This window comes from Gracilinanus agilis, chromosome 4 (genome assembly GCF_016433145.1).
Source record: "Gracilinanus agilis isolate LMUSP501 chromosome 4, AgileGrace, whole genome shotgun sequence".
In the NCBI taxonomy this organism is placed as follows: domain Eukaryota; kingdom Metazoa; phylum Chordata; class Mammalia; order Didelphimorphia; family Didelphidae; genus Gracilinanus; species Gracilinanus agilis.
Window position 1 is genome coordinate 421096834 of NC_058133.1, and position 19750 is coordinate 421116583.

Here is a 19750-nt window from a genome sequence, read left to right on the forward strand (position 1 = left end):
CTTTCTTTCTTTCTTTTCCCTCCCTCCCTCTCTTTCTTCCTTTCCTTTCTTCTTTTTTTTATAACCATTACTTTCTGTCTTAGAATCAACACTGTGCATTGGTTCCATGGTAGAAGAGTGGCAAGGGCTAAACAATAGGGATTAAGTGACTTACCCAGGATCCCACAGCTAATAAGTGTCTGAGGTCCAATTTGAACCATCTACCTCCTGTCTCTAGGCCTGGCTCTCAGTTCACTGAGCCTCACCCCACATCAGATGTTATCCTTTCCATGAAGCCTTCCCTGATCTCCCCACACACAAAAATTCTTTCCTTCTTCAGACCTTACACAGTATTTTGTCTGTGCCTCTTCTGTACTGATAAGATTACATCTCAAAGTAGTCATTTGTTATTGACTTTTATATTAATTTTGAATCTTGAAGACTCTATTGGATCTTTCCACATGTCCAACATCCAATCAAGCACTTACTATGTGTCAGGCACTGTCCTAAGAACTGGAGATACAATCATTAAAAAGAAAAACAATCCTGGCTCTCAAGGAGTTTGCAATCTACTGAAGGGGAACAACAACCAAAAAGATTCAGGAAAGGAAGGGGAGAAATCAAGTGGCATCTTGTTCTGTGGAGTTAAAACCAGGAAGGGGAGAAGGATGAAATCAACCAAAAAGTCCAGTTTTTGCCCTCTATGAAGGCAGGCATTGGGAGCAGTTTTGTACCCTCCCATCTGAGAGAAGTCTGAGTAATGTGGCATCAATCAAGGCTTGAGTTAACAGCATGGTGATGAAATTAGAGATGATGAACTTAACCCGGGAGGGGCATCTTTGGCTCTTAAACCAGGTGGGGTAGCAGATGCAGAGTGGAGAATCTGAGGGACTCTTTCCTTTGCTCCAGAGTTGAAAGCCACTTCTTGCTGAGATGGTGTGTACCAGATGTGCTGAGCTGGGGCTAGGTTATGTACAGCTCGAACTGGCGATAGCTACAGCAACCTTTCATGTGTTGTGAACTCCAGGGGAATAAGAGACCGTGTCTTATTTATCTCTGACAATCCCTTTCCCCTCTTCTAGCACAGAGCCTGGTACGGAGGTCTGCACTGAATAAATATTAAAGAATACTGAATTCAGTTTTCCCCCTCCCACCTACCCCCCCAATAGTCTAGTGCAAATCCAAACCAAAGATCGTCTACCTCCCACCATCTATGAAAGTGAAAACCCTTGTTTGGGAGCTGCTTTAGGGCAGCAGAGAATAAAGAAAAGAATCCCAGAAAGGAAGTCAGGAGACCTTGGTTCAAATCTCATCTTTACCACTGTGTGACCCTGAATAAGTGATCCCATCTTTCTGAGCTTCATTTATAAAATGAGTGTTTTTTAAAATAGTTTATTATTTTTTTGAGCAGAAAGTATTACTTTTCACCAGATCATCAAAGGAATTAAGGATACAAAAAGGGTAGAACATCCCCAAACTGGAGGATCTCTAAGGATCCTCTTGGTTCTAAATCAATGATCATCCCCAGAATCGTTTGAAAGAAACCCTACAGACCCAGGCACTTATGACACTCTCAAACTCCATGCACACAGTATGGGGTACCATTCCTTGTAAAGAGTACCCCAAGTTAGGTTTAAGCAGCACTATTCCCAACTCTTAGCTGGCAATGCCTTTGGGAAATCTGGAGGGGAACTCTAGAGCCACCCAAGAATCCCCAGTGATGACCACTGAAAATTAAATCAAAACAATCAGCCCCACCATCTTCTACAAGGTATCCCAGGAAATAGCTGGAGACCTGAGAGCATGCTTTTGCTCTCTCCTGTTTCTTATACATAGGTTGACCTCTGCTGGGTAAATGTTGAATCACAGTGGATTTTATTGAAGTTACTATGCTCTTTTAATTTTAATTTTAAAATTTTCTTCTAGCTATTAGGAGTTTTAATATATGGTATGGAAAATACTGTTTGCTTTATCAGGAGAAATAAAAGAAAATATTGTGGTAGGGCATAATGATGATCATGGGCAAATCACAACCTCTCTGGGCTTCCATTTCCTCATTAAAAAAAACTCTTACCTTCTGTCTTAAAATTGATATTAAATATTAAATATAAAATATAAATATTAAATATTAAATATCGATTCCAAGGCAAAAGGATAGTAAGGTTTAGCAAATGGGACTAAGAGACTTGTCTAGGACCACACAGTAAGTGTGTATTTATGGCTAGATTTGAACCCAGGATCTTTCACTTCTATCCAAAGAACCACCTAGTTGCCTCTGTTTTCTCATTTTTAATGTAAGGGGGTTGGAAAACTGTTTTGAAAGATTTTAGGGCTCTGATCAATGCAATGATAAATCATGAGTTAAAAGGACTGAAGATGAAACTAATCACCCCTAACTATTGCCCAAAGGGTCCCTAACACACAAAAAAGGTTTAAAATCCCAAGACTAGAGATTCTCTAAAGCCTCTCTCCCTTATTTTTTTAACCTCTATCTTCTGAAGTCTTAGAATTGATTATAATTGTTGGCTCTAAGGCAGAAGAGTGGTAAGGCTAGGCAACTGGGGTTAAGTGGGTTGTCCAAAGACACACAGCCAGGAAATGTGTGAGGCCAGATCCCTTTCTGTTCTAAATCCATGATGGACTCCAGTGATTGACTGAAAATGGTGATGGACTTAAAATGTAGAATGAAAATAATATTTCTGAAAATGGCCAATAGGGGAATATGTTTTCCTGGGTTATGAACGTTTATTATGAGGAGTTTCCCCCCTTTTTATTATTAAATTGGGAAGGCATTGGGAGAAAAAATAATAAATGCTTATAGAGATTAGTTAATTTAAAATGACAGTGTTGGGTTAGATGATGTCAAAAATTCTTTTCAACTCTGAGTCTATGAACTTATGACCATGAGAAAGTTGGAGCATTAGAACTAGCCTAAGAGGACCTGAATTAAAATCCCAATTTTGCTAGCTATTCCCTCTGTGATCTGGACCAGCAAACCACCTGAGTTCTCTGTGACTCAGTTTCTTCACCTGCAAAATGAAGACATTGAACTCGACTTTTTGAGGTCCTTTCCAGCTCTAAACCTGTGGTCAATTCAACAAGCATTTATCAAGCACCAGCCATAAAGGAGTGTGTGGGATGTATGGGAGATCTAGCATCTCTGGTGCCAGGACCAATATTCTTTGCTCTATGGTGCCGACTAGCTGCCCAAGAAGAACTAGCACCTGTGGTGTGAAGAACAATATTCCATGCACTATGCACCACCTAGCTGCCCAGAAAGGACTAGCAACTGTGATATGAGGTCCAATATGCTTTGCACTATGGTGCCACCTAGATATCCAGGGTGGCCTAGCACCTGTGGTGTAAGGACCAATATTCCTTGCACTATGGCACCACCTAGCTGCTCAGGAAGGACCAGCACCTCTGGTGTAAGGACCAATATTCCTTGCACTATGGCACCACCTAGCTGCCCAGGAAGGACCAGCACCTGTGGTGTGAGGACAATTATTCCTTGCACTATGGCACCACCTAGCTGCCCAGGGTGGCCTAGCACCTCTGCTGTGGGGCTTGCTGAGTCCTTTTCAGAGCTGCTTATCCACCTTTGCTGCCCACCTCTCACCCAACTCTTACCTGTGGCTCCAAGAAGCTGCAGCATCTTGTGCGGTGCCACATACCCGTAAAACCTTTTCAGAGGACAGGTTAAACCAGATTGAGGGTTAGCAATGGGCCTCAAACCCACCCATGAATTCACTAAGCATGTGAAGACTTTCCTCAGCAGAATGGGCAGATGAGAACAGTTTGCTGAGCACGATGGTCATGAAGGCAGCTGAAGTAGATGCTGTTCTGTGCTTAAAGCTTGGTCAGACATCAAAGACACCAGAGTCTTCCACTGTGTCCCAAGCCACTGTCCTGACCTTCATCTTGCCACTGGGCTTTGATGCCTCTGAAAGAGAGAGTGAGGCTGTTTGACTTTGTGCAGCTCTGCCTCACTTAAATCCAATTGATGGGCAAATCAGGACACCCCCCCCCCTGTGATATCACTGGTCCTCTTTGAAAGCAAAGGATGAACAGTAACCTGTCTGTGCCCTCAAGGAATGTATGTTAAACTGGGAGAAAATAACATGTACCTAGTAAATACAAAATCTTTTCAAAGTAAACATGGTGACTCGGTGGAGAGAGAGCCAGACCTGGAGATGAGAGGTCCTGGGTTCAAATGTGGCCTCAGACACTGCTTAACTGTGTGACCTTGGGCAAGACACAATGCCAATTGTTCTTCTGCCTTGGAACCACTACTTACTTTTGATTCTAAGACAGAAGGTAAGGGTTGTTTTTGTTTTTATGAAAAGCAAATATATCCTTTTTGGAGCAGGGGCGGGGGGGAGGGCAGGAAAAGCACTAATAACTCTATTCTGAGATGTCACAATCAGCTACAGCATTCATTTTGGATTTCATTGGTTTCTTCACCATCTCTCAGTAAATTCATCTCTGGGAAATCTCATCATCTTGCAAGATCTCATTAGCCTTTTTTCTCATACCTCATCAATGCCCTCTGTCCCTGATTAAAGGGAAGATATAAATTCCTCCACTTAAGGAGAACAGAACTGACCTCTCCTCGTTGCCCTCCTGGCAGCACTCATTTTGGACTTTTCTTTGATTTTCCTTGAACTGCTTATTTTGGACTTTAACTTCTCTACCATGCCCTTGTGCCTAGTACCTTAACTTCTCTACCATGCCCTTGTGCCTAGTACCTTCCTTCTACTCCTCATTTTTTTCTTCTGCCTATTGTCTTCCTTCCCTAGACTGTAAGATCCTTGAGAGCAGTAACTATCTTTTTAATTTGTATCCCCAGTGCTTCACGTCGTGCCTCCTGACATATAAGAGGCATTTAGTAAATGGTTATTGACTGAGTGTCTGGATAAGGGTATAATGAGCTAAACAGAGTTATGAGGTTCAGCATATCCTTGGAAGTCAGACCTCATCCAGGTAAGCCCAGGAATTGGAGTAGAGGCCATGGTTTACAGAAGAAATAACTTCGTGATGAGATCAACTATCCATTAAAGTGCTGAATTATTCATCTTAGCCAAACAAATGGTTTTGCACAGAACAACCGAGGGCAGCCAATTTTCTACAGTTAGATTGGGCAGAGAGACTTTTAGTGCCCAAGTGAGAGCAATGTATTTGATTAGTTATCATCTTACTCAACCCGATATACATACACACCCAAAGAAAAGGGTAGTGGAAGTGAATTGAGATGAAGTTCAGTGCATGTGTATATTATTTGTTGAACACATGCAATTTTCAGATGGAAAATTTGAGATCGTATTTCAGTCCATCAAACCTGGCACTGGAAGACCCCCAGGGCTGAGAGAGGAGAACCTTCCAATGTCAATTAAAATGTTTCTAAACATCGCATAAAACACTCTGGTGCTATATGAAGCCTGGGAACGCAGCCCAGTCCCTTATCTATTTAATTTTTGGTTCAGTGACTGTTTTCTCCCCAAATAGATCCTGTCTAACTCATTCCTTCCAGAGAGTCTGTGGCATGTGCAAGGGATAAAGCCCCATTGCTAGTTCTGACCTACCAAAGGGAGACGAAGAGAATTCTCTGAATTGCCTTTTATGCTGTTGTCAAGTCAACAATACTTAATTCACATTTTTATGGAATGGGTGATTACTTCTAGCTCTTCCCTTATGGCCTTAACAAGAGGAAGTAAATTGGTCCAACACTGACCATTTTATCTTGAATCTCTGCCATTAATGATATAATATAGGATTGCCTAAATATAGATTATCCTATATGATATCCATATGATGGATATCATATATCCATATAATATATACATTTACACATATGCATTATATGCATACATATATATTTAATAAGAGAGGCAAACATCCAGGAATAAATGAAGATTTGACTAATTTGTATATGTGTATGCTACATGTATATGTGTGTCTATATACACATGCATACACATATGTATATGTATAAAATACATATATATTTTAAAGGAGAGAGACATAAATATCTAGGAAAAATATGTAGCAAAATCTCTCAACTATATTGGCCTATATGATAGGTGGATTTTCATTATAGTAAAAATCCTTAAAAATGAACATAACTGCCTTGAAACAACATGCATTTCTGCACATCATGAACTATAATTATAATTTTGGGGGGCTACAATGAAATTCCACTAAAATGCCAAATGGAAGATGCTACCTTCAAATTCACAGCTATTAAAGTTCATCTACATACAAGTATTTTAAGAAATATGAAGCAACAAGTTTTAAATAGACCAAATGCCAAAAAAAAAAATCTACTTCTGTGCATGTAATCAGTCTGATGAGTCCTAAAGCCATGGTTGTATCCATGGGTATGCTAGAGCTAGCTTAAGCTGGCTTTAGAAAGCTGATCATTAAATATTCAGCATAACTACAAATAAAGGCTTGACTTATTGACTTTTTTCCTTGTTTAGACTTCAGAAAGTCAAGAGAGAATATTAGAAAGAAAATTTAGGGGAAAATGCTAATAATGCAGGTTAAACTTAAGTATATCCTAAGTACCTCCCCTCCACCCCAACCCAGAGAGATGACTATTAAACATTTAGCAACACACCACCAGATAACACTTTCCAATTCATTGATTTAAACATTCATCTATTCAATAGAGATTTATTGTGGACCTTCTATAGGCAGACCCCTGTGATAGGCATTTAGGGAAGGGAAACAAGACTTTGATAAGACATAGTCTCTAACTTCCTCTGTCACTCTTCTGACATCAAAGCCACTGCCTTTTCCATTGTTCCACATATAATTCTTATCACCAGGTTTCACAAAGCTACAGAATTGGTGTTAAGTGTGAGTTCTGGCTGGCCCTGAGAAACTGATTCCTAAGTTTTTGCTGACCCAGACTCTTGGCCAGAATTTCTAGTGATCTTTACCCATAGCTCCTTGGTATGTGATGTAATAACTCAAGATAGGTTATACTACCATCCCACATCATTGCTGAGTTCAGTCTTTTCAGGACCACTTCCCTAGTTCTTTCCCAATTTTATGGTCGGCAAACTGCTCATTTCCTCCTGCTCCCCTTCTTCCTGTCATCCAAAATCTCTATGTATTAAGGGTACATAGGTAAGTCCTTTCCCCCACAATCTCTCTGTATTTGTATCTCTAGCCATCTCACTCTCACCCCTCCACAGAACTTATTTTCCTCTCCTCTCCCTGTCTATTGTGCCTTCCACATACACTGTCCTATTGATAACAAACTTACTTGATCTTCAACCCACTTATTCTTTAGGATTAGGTTACTTAGTTTCCGATTACTTTTTAACCTATACTTTAAAGGTCCTTTAAGTGAATGTAAATTTCTATTGCCTTGAGGTCGGGAAAAGGTGCATTTATTATTTATTCCTTCATTTGTTTGTAAGATTTTTTACTCTAATACGGGGTCAATTTTTTGTGAAGGTCTTATACAAGTGAAAATAATTATACTCCTTTCTATTCCTGTTCAATATTCTCCATAGATCTATCATATCTAACTTTTCTGAAATTTTATTCATCTCCTTAACTTCCTTCTTTAATTTGATTAGATTTGTCTAAGGCTGAGAAGAGTGAATTGAGATACCTCACTACTATAGTGTTATTGTCTATTTTCTCCTGTAACTCATTTAACATTTCCTTTAAGAAATTTGATGCTATTCCATATATTTTCAGCACTGATATAAATTCATTGTCTATGGTACTTTTTATATAGTTTCCATAATTCTTTTAGTTAGGTCTATTTTTGCTTTGACTTTGTTTGCCTTTTTTATTTTAGTTGAAACATAATAGTGTGAGAAATAAAATGGGTATAAAAGGATAGATTTTAAAATATTATGGTTTTAAAAGATTTATTAATATCCATTAGAAAAATGGAGCCATGTGCCATATTAAGAATTAGTTTGAAAGACCTGCCATACCTCCACCACCATCCTGCTTCAGCTGGAAAAGAGAGCGTACCCTTCTAGGCACTTCCTTTTTATTCTTCTATGTTATTGCACTTCCTGTCTACATGATTACACAAGAGGAATCATGGGAAATGTAGTTTGAAAGAGTCCTAAATGTCGACAGGAAGTTTAGATCAGGGACCTCAAAATTAGTTCAAGGACCCCCAAATTTCCAATATCACATTCCTCCCTAAGATCCGGAGAAAAGACTGGCCTTCCTGATGGATCTTGTAAACATAGCCAACTTTTAAATTACAGAAATTTGGGGATAAAAAGAAAAGAGGACAAAAACAATGATCCTATGATTGCTAGGCACATTGACAAAAAGCCAATTATTGAGCAGTCCCCTTTGGCATAAGATTGTACATCCAAAACAAATGCATTCAACTCCCCATAGTTCAATCAACTGCGCCCCAAAGTTCATTCTGGATCTTCTTGATGCAATGTAGGTTTCTGTAGGCATCTTCATGGTGCCTTCTCCAAACAGGTTCGTTGTCTGGATTCTGGGGAGATGGCAAATTTATTATCTTGAAATTACTCTCAAAAGAATTTAAACTTTACATTCTAGATTATAAAACATACATTTCCTTCTGAGGAGAATAGCACATTCCCCTCTGAAATTACTCTCAAACAAATTTTACATTATAGATTATAATACAGACATTATGATTATAAAACATACACACTCCCCTGAGGAGAATTAATAACACATTCTCCCCTGAAGAGGGTTAAGGCCAACACCCAGATCAGCTAAGGATACATGGCTGAGTTTTGGGGTTGTGTGAATCAATTGGCAAAAGAAATAAAGATCCAAAAATCCAAATAAAAGAGAAAAAATAACTTGTGAATGAAATGTAAAATATCAAAGTCTTATGTGCAAAAATGTAAGGAAAAATAGACTTATAACAGGTCCTTGAATCAAGGCCCAATTAAAGTGATTTAAGCAATTGTGTAAACTATCCAATTCAATAGCCAGGATTACAGAAAGTTGCCACACTTATAAGAGAAATAAAAGAACCAAATTTATGTGCAAGGGAAGTGTATTTCCCTGGTTTGATTTGCCTGCACTTCTTAGGGATAGGGTGAGCCAGGATGATGGCCAACCTTTTGTATTTGACTAGGCTTAAGCTCAGGGAAGTCTGGCCTCTAACATATGTCAGAAAAAAGGATTAATATTGATTATATGTATGTACTTTAGGTACAAAAATGAGAAAAAGGGAAAAATAAAAAAATCAAATAATGTATTGCACATAGAAGAGAAAAATAATAAAAGAATGTTTTAAAAATCAAAAATATATAGCTTAGAATTAGTGAAAGGTTTTTCACCCCAAAATGAGATCTCTATTAAGCTTTTCTATGAACTCCTCTGACTGTAAATGACTTTTATAAAATAGCAGAAATTTATAATGCAATTCAAATAAAGTACCAAAATTTTCCAAAATTACAATAACACCTTCAAAGGCAATAGCAAACAAACCCATTATTATAACCACTTACTGTGACTTTAAAAATGTATATCTATCACAATTCACCAGGTATAGTAAATCATTCAACCTTGGCTGAGATATTTTTAACAAAATCTATTACTGCCTCCATCCCAATTGTGGGGCAGAGCCTAGGAAAATCTGATAAAAAACCTCTTGGGTCTAAAATATCATCAGGAATTCTAGATCATTCTGACAAAAAAAGTAAATTAAAATAAAGAGGTAAAATATCAAGCATACAGGAGCTCTTTTTGGCTTCCTGTGTAATATATAAAATGTTTGGGTATGACATTTCTTTTTGTTTTCTCTATCTTTTTAAGACAACATTTTTTATAATATATATATATATATATAAACCCATCACCCATTCAGATGTTACTATGAAATCATAAAGGCAATTTTAAAGACCTCTTATAAAATTACAATTTAAATTCTTAAGGCATCATAGTCTTCAAGGTTATATACAATTGTCTAGATAGAATAAAAAACTGTTAAGGCATGTGATTCTATAGTTGAGATGACAAATTCAGTATTCATAGGACTTATGGGCTTTTACAACTTAAAAAAAATGTGTTTAAGATGTTCATGGTCATTTTTACAATATGTTGTTCTGTAAAATCATAGGTAAATGGTACAGATAAAGAATCATATAACAGAAATAGATTAATACAGATAAATATTTTTAAAAAATTTTAAACCTTAAAGAAATCAGGAAATACAATATAAGCAAATGACAAATTACAAGCAGTTAGTTTAAAAAAAACCTTTTTTTTTCCAATCAGAATAAACCTGTTCTCTATTAAGGTGTTACAATAAAATTATGAACAGAATTTATCTAGCAGCCAAAAACTTAGCTTAAAATGATTCAGTGTAACAGTAAGATATTGATCGGATTAATATATGTACTTAAAACAACAAAATTAAATCATAGAACAACAATCAGCAAAACACAATAAGATACAGAGACTTAAAACAACAACAACCGTGAAGTCTGAGGAAGCTTACTAAGTTTACCTCCAGACTTTTAAAAGTTCCATTTAAGTTTGGTAAAAGACTAGAAGTCCAGGTGTTATCTCAGTCTCTCCCCCACAGGCAGAGCATAGAAGTCAAGTGGGGTAAGGACTGGAAGAGCCACTGACTAGGACACTCCTGTGGAGCAGGCTCGTGGTGGGGGGAGGGGTTGATAGACAAGTGGCTAGATAGGGTTTAAAAAACTACGTGGAAGGGCTCATGGGAGGAGGAAAGGGGCTAGAAAAGCTCTCTTCAGCTTAAAAGAAGGAGTTTTTATACTTTCCAAGTTTCAAGTGGCAGCTGGGACTGGCAGCAGCAGCTGGAGTTCAGGAGGAGCAGCTTGGGTCTGCAGCAGGAGTTCAGGTGGGGAGGGGGTCAGGTGTCTGGCATCCACAGGGATGGGGAGTGTAAGGCAGGAACAGGGAACAGTTAGGATCTGGGATCAGCCCTCAGGCAGGAAGGCCAGAAATGGTTTCCCTTCCATGGAGGGTGGAGGCAGAGCCAGGGCTGCTTGCATCAACTGGATCCAAGGCCATAGGGAGCAGGAATGTAAGAAAAGGCAGGCAGGAATAGGCTTCTGGAAAAATGACTTTACCCTTTCAAAAAGTCACTCAAAAGAGCTAGGCAAAGTGGCCAAAAAGAAAAGCACAAAAATGGCAAGAGTAGGTCCACAGCTCCGGAGACGATATGGAATGCTCTCGGGGTTCTGCCTATGGGGGCAGGGGAAAGAATCATGGCAGAAGTGGTGTGGCTTGTTAGGCTATCTGAAAAATTGAGAGTTACATTTCCAGAGTAGTTGCCATAAAAGTAAGAAATAAAATAGATATAAAAGGATAGATTTAAAAATATTATGATTTTAAAAGATTTATTAATAGCCATTAGAAAAATGAAGCCATGTGCCATATTAAGAGTTAGTTTGAAAGACCTGCCATACCTCCACCACCATCCTGCTTCAGCCGGAAAAGAGAGCATGCCCTTCTAGACACTTCCTTTTTATTCTTCTCTCTACGTTATTACACTTCCTGTCTATGTGACTACACAAGAGGAATCATGGGAAATGTAGTTTGAAAGAGCTCTAAATGTCCACAGGAAGTTTAGATCAGGGACCTCAAAATTAGTTCAAGGAGCCCCAAATTTCCAATATCACAATAGATAGTACTCAACCACTTATTTTAAGTCTATGTGTGTCTTTCTTTTTCAAATGTGTTTCTTTAACCAATGTATAGTTGGATTTTGGTTTCTAATCCATTCAATTTTCCTCCTCCATTTTATAGGTGGATTCATTCCATTCACATTAATAGTTATAATTACTAACTATGTGTTTCCCTCTATCCTATTCTTTTATAGTTAGCTTTCTCTTTTTTACCCTGTCCCCTCTTCAAGAATCTGTTTTGCTTTTGACCCCACTTTCCTTAATGTACTCTCCTTCCTATTCCTACCACACTTTGTGAGGCTCGTGTTGTCTGTCTCCCCCTACCCACAATTTCCCCTCACTTTTATAAACTCTTTCTTGCATACCTCATTTATGTGAGATAATCCCCCCCTTTCTTCTTCCTCCCTTCCTCTTTCTCCCAGTGTATCCCTATTTCTCACTCTTCCATTTTACTTTTCAGATCATCCCAACAGAATAGATTCCCTCTAATTGCCCTAGTGATGATAAAGGTCTTAGAGGTTATATCTTCCCATATAGCAAGGTAAACAGTTTAATTTGTTTAGTCACTTATTTCTCACCCAGATTTAGCTTTATATGCTTCTCTTGAGTCTTGCATTTGAATGTCAGGTTTTCTATTTAGCTCTGGTCTTTTCATCAGGACTGCCTGAAAAATTTCTTATTTCACTAAATATCCATTTCTCCCTCTATAGTATTAAACTCAATTTTGCTGTATAGATTATTCTTCATTTTAATACTAGTTCCTTTGCATTCCAAACACACACACACACACACACACACACACACACACACACACACACACATCAAGTCTTTTGTTCCTTATGGTGGTAGCTTCTAAGTCTTCTTTGAGTCTGACACGGTATTTTAATTATTTCTTTCTGGAGGCTTCCTATTTTCTCATTGATCTGGGAGCTCTGGATTTTGTCTATAGTGTTCCTAGAAATTTTGCACTACTGGCAGTGTTAGTAGACCTCTTTTTCTGTTTTACTAAGCTAACATTGACTGGGGAAATGACTAACTATGACTTTTTCTTAACTTTCCTGATCAGAATTTGGTTTGGTGCATTTTTTTAAAGTCATTGTGGAAGAGGTTTGGGGGAAGCTGAAGTGAAATTGTTAAACTTTAATTCTATCATTTCAACTTCATTCCTTCTCCACCCCCAACAAACTTATTTGAATTCCTTGATAATTTTGTCTAACACTCTGCAACTCTCTCAAGCCTCTCCAACACAATGAACCAAGAAGGACACTACCACTTCCATATGCTTCAATGCTACTTCCAGACCCCTCCTCTTCCCAGATACCATCCCTGAGCAACGTCTCTCTTCCTTTCAGGTTCACCAAATTACCTATACTTTCTTGTCCAGATCCAGGTTAGTCTACTCTACAGGCCTCTAGATCACTCTAATTCCTTCAAGAGTTCACTGAGCAATTGTCTCATTGTTTTCTTCTCTAGCCTCTACTGCTGCCCTCATTCTTGGGGATTTCAATATATATGCTGATTTCCCCTCAAATATTGTGGCTTCTAAGTTTATCAATCTAGTCAACTCCTACAGTGTAGTTTATACTAATAAAAGCTGATGGTAGCCTGAACTATAGTGGTGACCATGTGGGGCACAAAAGAGAATTGACTTAAGAGATGATCTGGAAGTACAATCAGTAAGATTGTCAATTGATTTGATATGGATGGGGATTAAAGTTAAGTCAAGTATGACTCCAAAGTTTGTGAAGTAACTGGAAGGATGGTTATGAAACAGTGAAATTTAGATTGTCTAATCCAGTTATCTTCTTGGCATCTGTTCTCTCACTGCTCCCTTAGACTCCTAGATGAACAAAGATCATGTTCTGGTTAATTTAATTCAATTTTGAGCCACTAAAGGCCATACTGTTCTGACTGGGGAATCATCTGGCACCAACATACACCAGCCAAGATGACTAGGTGGCCCCAAACTCAAGACCAAGTTTTATATCATATCCAACTGTTCGATTCAACCATCTTCTTGCTATCTATTCTACCGATGAATACATACTTTCTCCCACCCCAATTTTTACCTCTTGCTCTGGAGATAGTAATAAAAACCAATACATCATCGTCTCTGGAAATATCAAGTCAATTAACTCCCCTATAAACCTATTCACCAACCATGTGACTTTATAAACCAAAAGGTCCTTTCCTAGTCACTATTCCATTATATGTGTTGTCTACTCATCCTAGAATTTAATTTCTTAAAGGCAAGAACTCTTTTTTTTTGTATTTGTTTGTGCAACACTTTGCACAGAGTATGAAATATCAATACTTAATAAATGCTCCTCATAAACAACCAGATTCAAAGATGATTTCTACTTTAGACATATATTGAGCTTGAAATGCTGGTAGAATATCCAGATAGAGATGAAGATTCAGAACAAAAGTTCAAGAAAGAAATGAAAGTTAAACACAGAGGTTTAGAAGTCATCTCAGTAGTGATTACAACTATACTCATGGCTATTGAGATCTCCAAAGGGAAAGAAAGAGAGGAAAGGTGGTCCAATATAGAACCTTGGTGATTGTTATGCTCATGTAGCAAGAAATGGATGATGAATTAGAAAAGTGGACTGAAAAGGATCAGTCAGATAGGAAAAAGGGGAGATTAAAGTCAAAGGAATCAAAAGTGGAGAAAGTATTTAAGAAGGGGTAGTGATCAGGAGTGCTAAAAGCTACAGCAAGATCTAGAGGATGAAAACAGGGGCATGGAATTTAGCAACAATGAAAATTTACATTAAAAACCATGAAAGAGAGGCAGTTGGGTAGTTCAATGGATTGAGAATCAGGCCTAGAGACGGGAGGTCCTGGATTCAAATTTGACCCCAGACACTTCCTAGCTGCATGACTCCGGGCAAGTCACTTAACCCCAACTACCTAGCCCTTACCACTCTTCTGCCTTGAAATCAATACTTAGTATTAATTCTCAGGCAGAAGGTAAGGGGTTAAAAAGAAAAAAAACTGCAAGACACAGTGTGGTGTCATGGAGAGAGCAATGGATTGGGAATCAGAGGACTTGGGTTTAAATCCCGCCTAATTATTCACCTAATATGACAAGAGACAAATCATTTAACATCTCTGGGTCTCTTCATTTGAAAAACAAAGGAGTTAAACAATCTGACCTTTGGGATCTCTTCTAACTAATATATGCATCATTGAGCTATCCTCAATTCTAATTCCAGAGAGATGGACTTTTCTCCATTTTATGAGTGTGAATCTTGGCATAGATTGTTTTCCATACTACTCACTTGACTCTAATCCTGAGGCATATGTGTAGGGATTGTTTATCCTACAAATTATGGTATACGAATATGCTACAATTCTATTGTGCTGTAAGGAAAAAACAGTCTCAAAGAAACCTATGAAGATTATTTGAACTGATGCAGAGGGAAGAGAGTAGAAACAGGAGTAAAATTCAAACTATAATTATCAAGATTTTACTAAATGAACAATTCTGAAAGTCTTAAGAATTCTGATCAATATGATGCTCAGCTAGGATTCCAGAGGGCTAAGAATGAAGAATGCTGCCCACTTCATGATAGAGAGGTGACAGACTAATAGAGTAAAGCACACAGTTTTGGATACAGCCAATATAGGGATTTGTTTTGATGAACTATGCTTATTTGATACAAGGATTTTGTATTTTTCTCCCTGGGGGAAGAGAGATATAGGAGGGAGGGGAAAGTGTTTGATAATTGAAAAAAATATTACTTATTGTTTTAAACTTAATTAGATGATTACTTTTTAAAATATTGTTTTGCCATATTTATGTAATACAAACTGAAGCTAAGTTATTTTAGAACCAGAATTAGGCTTTGTATCAAATGAGATACACTTATCATCCAGTGTACCCCATGTTGAAGCTATTGGCTTGTGTGAATTCAGAGTTGAGTAGACCAAGCCTCTAACTGTCAGACACTTTGTAGTCTTAATTATCTTTTCAAGTATACATATCTTACCTCCCTAACTAGATTGTAATATTCTGTGGGCAGGGATTATGAATTCTCTTTGGTTTTGGCTTTCATTTTGTATCTGCCAAGGTACCTTCTACATTAGAGGTACCTAGTAAATATTTGTTGATTGATGTAGTAGTTATGTGATGGTTGATTGACTGTACCTTTCCTTGAGAATCTTGCATTATCATTATTTTCACTTCTGACATTTCCTTAATAGTTGGCAAATTCCCTAAAGTCAGGGATTGTGTATTATATATCATATCCCCAGTAACACTGAACACAACCTATTTATCAAGGAGGTACTCAAAACTGTTTGTTCTTTGTTTTGAAGAGGGTCAATGACATTATGGAGTGATCTTGATGCTTGAATGAACTGGATATGTCATCAGTCTCATCCTCTCTTCCAGTCTTCAAAATCTAGAGGCGAGACAAAAGTCAAGATGACTGACAGTGGTCCAGAATGAAGTGGATAATCTTGGCATCTTTGGAGTCTGGCCAAGCTGTAAGCATTCCACAGCAACTGCTTCAGTTGCCTTCATGGCCACTAGAATAAATTGTTCTCCACCCATTCTGCCATGGTAAGTCTTCACAAGCTTAGAGCAGACATCCCATCCCCCTCACTCACCAATTGGTTTGAGGCCTGTTGGTTATCCTAAAATTTTTTTAAAGGGTGCTCACTAAATACTGAAATAGAAGAAGGAATCTTAGTACAGAGGAAAGAGTGACAAATTTCAAGATAGAGGACCTTAGTCTTGTTTAAATCCAAACTTTGCTAGTTAGTACCTATATTACCCCATATTACAAGATGCTCAAAGAAGATTAGAACCTATGGTGGGAGGGCTTGCTGATCTTTTTCAGGGCTACTTTCCTTTTGTGGTGTTCACCTGCCACCCACTTCTCACCTGTGGTTCCAAGAAGCTATAGCATGTGGAATGGATATGTTCCAGGAAAACCATCCTGGTAGCCTGGCTAAACCAGGTTGAGGATAACTGATGGGAGGGGGGTGGAGGGGGTGGAAAGGTGTCTATCCCAAGAATGTGAAGATTTCCCCCTGCAAAAGGATGTCAGATAAGGGGAGGTAATAGGAAGGAAATATTAAACATCACTTAAAATGAAAAAGAAATACCCAAAAAAAACATAAAATTGGATGGCCTGGGGCAAAGAGAGAATTTAAATTAAGGAGAAGCATGGTAGAGAGTGAAAAAGGAACATCCTCTATCCTTGCAGAGAAAAGGGGAGTCAATTCATGTCAGCATGCACTTACTAAGTACCTACTATGTCCCAGAGATTGTACTAAGCACCAAAGATACAAAGAAAAGTAAAAACAATCCCTGCTCTCAAGGAGACAGCATGAAAACAATTATGTATACATAAGATAGATACAGTATAAAGGCTTACCAGAAGTTGTGCCAAAGCAGAGTAGATTCTAGGTAATAAGTCTATTCCCAGCAGTAATAACAATAACTCATATAGTGTTTTATAGATATTATTTCATTTGATTCTCACAACAATTCTGTGAAGTATTTATTGTCCCCATTTTACAAATTAGGAAACTGAGCCTGGTTGAGGTTGAGTGACTTGTCCAGGATCACATAGCTAGTAAGGACCTATGGGAAGATTTGAACTCAAGGTCTTCCTGATATCACTTCCATTGCTCTAACCACTGCACCACCTGACAAAAAAATGTTTCTAAACATTATAGGTGTGCCTAGCCTCCAAAGAATCCTGGAGGCTTCCCAGTTTTGCATTGGCTTTCTCTTTCAGTGGGTCATAGCCCAACTGAAATTGTCTTTGGAAGTTTTTTTTGTCCCATGTGGCTATGCATGACTTTTTTATAATTATATATTGAATTTGGACTTTGCTTAATTATATTATTTAGTAATAGGTATATATAGAATTCAGTAATTGAGTTGTACATAACAACTGCTTAATCATTTTTAGTTGATCATGAGTTTGAGTGTGGTTTAGGGGGATAAAAGTGTTCTCAGAGGAGGAAGAAGAGAAACTCCAAAGAGAAGATCAACAAAACTACATCACAACAACAACAAAACCCTTCATCTAAAGGATCTGAAAGCCAGTAAGGCATGAAACCCACTTTTCTTCATCCTCTAGGCTTAGGTAAGAAAATCCCATTTTAAGAAGGAGGACAAGATGGAAAATGTGACCCTGAATGGAAGTTAAAAAAACATCAATAGTGAAAGTACTGAACATCTATTGAAAATGAACTCACTATATGGATAAAAAGACTAAGATAGCTGGGGGATTATTGATGGGGAGATTTAAAAGAGGAAAAAAAAGCAGGGAGCAAAATTTTGAACACATTGCAATATGTTCTCATTCAGACGAACAAAAATAAGGTCAAATGCAGGGCAGATCTGGTAGTATAATGGACAAAGAAATAATAATAGTATTTTTAAAACAAACCTTATCTTCTGTCTTGGAATTGATAATCAGTATCAGTTCCAAGGCAGAAGAAGGGTAACGGCTAGGCAATAGGGATTAAGTGACTTGCCCAAGGTCACACAGTTAGGAAGTGTCTGAGGCCAGATTTGAACCCAGGACCTCTTGTCTCTAGGCTTGGCTCTCTATCCACAGAGCCACCTAGCTGCCCTAATAAGCACTTTAAGGATTGCAAAGAACTTTGCAAATATTAACTCATTTGATTTTCACAATAACTCTGGATGATAAGTACTATCATTATCCCCATTTCTCAAATGAGGAAGCTTAGGGAGACAGAAGTGAAGTGATCTGCCCAGAGTTGGTCATCTGGCTAGAATGTGTCTGAGGAAGAATTTGAACTCGGCTCTTCCTAACTCCAAGTCTAGTCCTCTGTTTACTGTATTTACCTAGTTGTCTGGGTTGGTACTTGGGGCAGTTTTGAGCATTATTTTCATTTGTGCCATTGTGCATTACAAAGAACCTCACAGGAAGAATCTATCTTCGCCAGAGCCCCTATGAGGCTGCATGCTATAGGGAGAGTCAGGAGATTCTTCCCACTCCCCTTATAATACCCCTTTTGAACATTATAAAGAATGATGAAAAATCACCAGGAGCTAAAGAAATATTTAGGAGACTGGTTCCTTTTCTCTCAAGAAAAAAAGTTGGGATTAATCTTATTAATCTTATATATTATTAATATATGGATTAATAGTAAATTAACTAAAGGAACTGAAAAATAATCCCTTTTTTTGGTTTAATTTCATTTAATTCCTGAACTTCACATCTTGCTTCATTGGATCTTTGGTGTCTTTTGGGAGATGAGAAGCATAGCTTTCAGGAATAAGGAGGTGATAGATCCCATTGTACTCTGCCCTGGTCATTACACAACTAGATTATTGCATTTAGTTCTGGGCACAATATTTTGGAAAAGACATTGATAAACTGATGAAGAGCTTGGAGTCTTCATTATATAAGCATAACTGATCCTCATTGCCTGAAGGCCAGGTAGGTTACATATCTCTCCTCTCTCAGGGTTCTCTGGTAACCTCGAAGGGAGTTAAGGGATCTAGTCTTTCCACAAATGTCTCCAGCTCTGATTAATAGTGTTAAATTATAAGACTGTCTCCTAAACCTCAGTTTCATTTAACTACTAACAGACTATCTTTTACAAAAAAAAAATTTATTTCAAAAAGTATTATCACCAATTTGCAAACTTATTTCCCCAATATGTAGGACCTAAATCTCTTCTGCATCTATCTCTGGAGAGGGGGAGGGCATTGATTTATAGCTCAGTTTAGTTCTATAGAATATACAGTCCCAGTTCCAAGTCCTAAACCGCTCAGGCTAGAGTCCCAAGAACCCTTGCTCCTCTAGGCTCCCTTGTCAGCTATATCATCCTGCTGGCTCCAGGGTCTCAGTGGCCCAAATTCCCAGGTCATTGGGGAATCACTGCCAGCTCCAGAAATTGAGGACAAAAAAAACACACATCAGAGATTCCAAGCTTATTTCTTGGAGATGGGGTAAAAGAAATGGAGGGGGAAAAGGCATTCCTGCTTCCTGGCTCAGTTCATGAACTGTGATTGATCTTCACTCTCTGGAAGCAGCAGGGAAGAACGTGTAAGAAAGAACCCAAAGGGGGAGAGAGAGAGAGAGAGAGAGAGAGAGAGAGAGAGAGAGAGAGAGAGAGCTGTCTCTTATACA